This window comes from Schistocerca serialis, unplaced genomic scaffold (assembly GCF_023864345.2).
Source record: "Schistocerca serialis cubense isolate TAMUIC-IGC-003099 unplaced genomic scaffold, iqSchSeri2.2 HiC_scaffold_1192, whole genome shotgun sequence".
NCBI classification, from domain to species: Eukaryota; Metazoa; Arthropoda; class Insecta; order Orthoptera; family Acrididae; genus Schistocerca; species Schistocerca serialis.
In genome coordinates, this window is record NW_026047395.1 from 450001 (window position 1) to 455000 (window position 5000).

General features: G+C 52.7%; 1 non-coding gene across 1 annotated transcript in view; it reads left to right on the top strand.

Annotated features, from left to right (window-relative positions):
• The first annotated feature begins 4182 nt into the window (after positions 1-4182).
• Positions 4183-5000, top strand: part of LOC126434683 (small subunit ribosomal RNA) — a 1910-nt gene continuing 1092 nt past the window's right edge. The window contains exon 1 of the ribosomal RNA XR_007579402.1: positions 4183-5000. This exon is cut by the window's right edge and continues 1092 nt beyond it. This is a non-coding gene — a ribosomal RNA (small subunit ribosomal RNA).

The following is a 5000-nucleotide window of genomic DNA, read 5'->3' on the forward strand; positions in this document are numbered from 1 at the left end:
TTACGAGCTACAGACGCGATCGCGTTGCTCTCTGTACGAATGCAGATGCTCAGCGGTCAGCTAGGAGGCGCTCCATCCATGTCGGTACCGGTGAGCGTTGCACTCGCAGTCGCAAAAACGTACGGCAAGTATATTACTCGGAAGAGTCAATGACAGTCCAAGCCCCCCTGCGTGGGAAGAGTCTTTCTAGGCCATGACCCACCGGAAGGGCGCAGCGTCCCCCACCCCAACATGTGACGTCACACTATCCGTATTGACGACTAGACTGATTCCTTATAATCATTTGCCATACACCGGTGGAAGCTGCCGAGACGAGTAACTACATGGCGGCCTCGCCGTGTCACTAATGTACAGAGATACAACAGTTTCGACTGGAACCGGATGAAACGTATACACGGCGCTGATTAGTAATAGATAGAGCCATCAAAATACAGATAATGTATACAACTGTCCGTATACATGCTGAAAGACTCTGCTCACAATCACAACCACACGTCAACCAGACACTCTTATCACGCACTACTCTCTGCCTGTAACAGGCACAGAGACAATATGTAAGCACCAGCATGGAACAACACCCAGTGCATCCTCTCCGCCACATTAGACAATCCACACTATCATAACCAGACCGGGAGGTCCGCTCACAAAACAGAATATCCCACCCTTCCGACAACCACCATTGCTCAGCTAAGCCACCAACATCCACACATGTCCTACACAGGGGTACACCCAACATCACAATACTGCCTCCTGTCACAGCACACAAACAATGGCAGCAATGAAAGACACAGGTCTGCCACAAGCATGGAATCAGAGCGCCGCCTGTCATGAGCCAAAGGTGCATCCTGACGTGGCAAATCAGATCATGCCGCAGGCATCCACTTACTATAATCACAATCAACAAACCGGCCGCCGCCGCCGCCCCCCCCCCCCCCAATACACCTTTCCTTACAACAATGTGTACCTTAACCTAACCCATATTGTGCCTTAACCTAACCCATATTGTGCCTTAACCTAACCCATATTGTGCCTTAACCTAACCCATATTGTACCTTAACCTAACCCATATTGTACCTTAACCTAACCCATATTGTGCCTTAACCTAACCCATATTGTGCCTTAACCTAACCCATATTGTGCCTTAACCTAACCCATATTGTGCCTTAACCTAACCCATATTGTGCCTTAACCTAACCCATATTGTGCCTTAACCTAACCCATATTGTGCCTTAACCTAACCCATATTGTGCCTTAACCTAACCCATATTGTGCCTTAACCTAACCCATATTGTGCCTTAACCTAACCCATATTGTGCCTTAACCTAACCCATATTGTGCCTTAACCTAACCCATATTGTGCCTTAACCTAACCCATATTGTGCCTTAACCTAACCCATATTGTGCCTTAACCTAACCCATATTGTGCCTTAACCTAACCCATATTGTGCCTTAACCTAACCCATATTGTGCCTTAACCTAACCCATATTGTGCCTTAACCTAACCCATATTGTGCCTTAACCTAACCCATATTGTGCCTTAACCTAACCCATATTGTGCCTTAACCTAACCCATATTGTGCCTTAACCTAACCCATATTGTGCCTTAACCTAACCCATATTGTGCCTTAACCTAACCCATATTGTGCCTTAACCTAACCCATATTGTGCCTTAACCTAACCCATATTGTGCCTTAACCTAACCCATATTGTGCCTTAACCTAACCCATATTGTGCCTTAACCTAACCCATATTGTGCCTTAACCTAACCCATATTGTGCCTTAACCTAACCCATATTGTGCCTTAACCTAACCCATATTGTGCCTTAACCTAACCCATATTGCGCCTTAACCTAACCCATATTGCGCCTTAACCTAACCCATATTGCGCCTTAACCTAACCCATATTGCGCCTTAACCTAACCCATATTGCGCCTTAACCTAACCCATATTGCGCCTTAACCTAACCCATATTGCGCCTTAACCTAACCCATATTGCGCCTTAACCTAACCCATATTGCGCCTTAACCTAACCCATATTGCGCCTTAACCTAACCCATATTGCGCCTTAACCTAACCCATATTGCGCCTTAACCAAACCTATATTGCGCCTTAACCTAACCTATATTGCGCCTTAACCCAACCTATATTGCGCCTTAACCCAACCTATATTGCGCCTTAACCCAACCTATATTGCGCCTTAACCCAACCCACGTTGCGCCTTAACCCAACACACGTTGGGCCTTAACCCAACATACGTTGGGCCTTAACCCAACACACGTTGGGCCTTAACCCAACACACGTTGGGCCTTAACCCAACACACGTTGGGCCTTAACCCAACACACGTTGGGCCTTAACCCAACACACGTTGGGCCTTAACCCAACACACGTTGGGCCTTAACCCAACACACGTTGGGCCTTAACCCAACACACGTTGGGCCTTAACCCAACACACGTTGGGCCTTAACCCAACACACGTTGGGCCTTAACCCGCTCTGTAATTGTCATACGACGCGTTAAATTAGTGTAGTGTTGCCTACCTGCAACCCCCGCAATATAGTTTGCTACTCGCACTGCCTGGTCCCCAGTGTATCGCTTCATGTTAAACACCTTGCAGCGATACACTGTAATGTGGATGGCAGCAGGACGTACATGCTCAATGCCCTTCGCAGTTGTTCATTGGCATTCGCATGGCGAAGCACTTAGCCTACGCTGTGGTACGGCCTGTGTCAACTGTCTGCTGATGTTGTACGTCCAAATCACACACTGTACTGCACATTGGTCCTCATGTACTGAATGATACATCGTGGTACATGTGACCGTACAACGACTGCGCCAACAACGGCGACCCATGCGGTCCAACTGTTGTGCACTCAGCTACATGTCGTCTCCCTATAAGAGCCGGATTGCAGTGTGGTATGCCCTGGATGGCGATCAGCATGAGCCGTCTGTTGATGTAGTGGCGCGTGTTGTCAGACGTAGTCGTCTCTTCTCACACACCGTGACAGCATGGTGCACTGCGTTCCACATCTGCGACATGCGACAGAGGCCGGTTGACAGTCGTTCGCGCAATGGACATCGCATACGTACGGGGGCCACCTTCCACGTGTTCGCGAAGCGTGCACATGTTGTTGCGTGTATGTGGGCAGACATAGTGTGTCGTGACACCTGACACAGGCATGCAACAATCGTTGAATTTGCAAATGGCGATGGACGTCTACGTTTGCTGGTGACGTTACGCAAATGAACAACTGGTAAACCGTTGTGGTGCGGTTGTTCTCGCTAGAGGTAAATCAGTGATGGCGACGATCGGTTGAGCTACCAACCGGTTGTTTCAGCGATACCCACCATGCCCACGAACGTGAATGGCATCTGGGTGTGAAGCGATACGCGGCGGTGGCTGGGTGGGACCGACCCCGGCCGGTGAGGGGGGGCCTCCCGGCGTGCTGGCCGCGCGGTGCGTGGGCGCACGCGCTACAGCCGGCTGGTGGGGGCGGCCAGTGGCAGGCGCGCCGGCCGACGGAGGCGGCAGGCGGCGCAGCTGCGCGCCGGCGCACCCTGCACGCGGCGCCGTGCGGCCAAAGTAGGTCCTCGCGGGCCCGGTGCGAAGCGCGGTGGACATCTGCAGTGTGCTGGTCCGATTGAGGACTGTGCGCGCTGAGGATGCGCCGCCGCCCGGCGCTCGGCGCCGCGACGCCGTCTGCTGCTCGGTCGCCTCTGCGGTTCTCGCAGGTGGTTTGTATCGCAGCTGTGCGGACGTGTTGGCGCGTGCGCTGTGCTGGGAGAGTTCGCTTCGGCACCCAAGTGGGGCTTTTGTCCTTCTGTGGCGCTGGCGTTGGAGCTGCCGGTCACCGTAGGTGGCGCGTGTTGTCTCCCGCCGGCAATGCCACGACAGCACGCTCCCGGGCCTCTGTCGGCAGCGGCAAGCTCAGTTGGGAGCACGGGTGGTCGCACCTAAAGCGTCTACTCGCCAAACTCCGGGCGATTGCGCCTCTCTCGAACCCGACCAAGTACTTAGGACGGCGCTGCGCGCCGCCGGGACCTGAGAGGGTTTCGAGGTGTATTGTGCAGGGGAGCTCAGCCTCCTCCTGTTTGCAGAATAATCGAGCGGACGCTTGCGTGTTCGCGCGGGCCCCCGGGACACACTCCCGGGCGGCCGGCTGCTCAGCTCTAGTTGACGCAGCTCCCTGGTTGATCCTGCCAGTAGTCATATGCTTGTCTCAAAGATTAAGCCATGCATGTCTCAGTACAAGCCGCATTAAGGTGAAACCGCGAATGGCTCATTAAATCAGTTATGGTTCCTTAGATCGTACCCACGTTACTTGGATAACTGTGGTAATTCTAGAGCTAATACATGCAAACAGAGTCCCGACCAGAGATGGAAGGGACGCTTTTATTAGATCAAAACCAATCGGTCGGCTCGTCGGTTCCGTTGCCTTGGTGACTCTGAATAACTTTGGGGCTGATCGCACGGTCCTCGTACCGGCGACGCATCTTTCAAATGTCTGCCTTATCAACTGTCGATGGTAGGTTCTGCGCCTACCATGGTTGTAACGGGTAACGGGGAATCAGGGTTCGATTCCGGAGAGGGAGCCTGAGAAACGGCTACCACATCCAAGGAAGGCAGCAGGCGCGCAAATTACCCACTCCCGGCACGGGGAGGTAGTGACGAAAAATAACGATACGGGACTCATCCGAGGCCCCGTAATCGGAATGAGTACACTTTAAATCCTTTAACGAGTATCTATTGGAGGGCAAGTCTGGTGCCAGCAGCCGCGGTAATTCCAGCTCCAATAGCGTATATTAAAGTTGTTGCGGTTAAAAAGCTCGTAGTTGGATTTGTGTCCCACGCTGTTGGTTCACCGCCCGTCGGTGTTTAACTGGCATGTATCGTGGGACGTCCTGCCGGTGGGGCGAGCCGAAGGCGTGCGACGCGCCTCGTGCGTGCTCGTGCGTCCCGAGGCGGACCCCGTTGCAATCCTACCAGGGTGCTCTTGAGTGA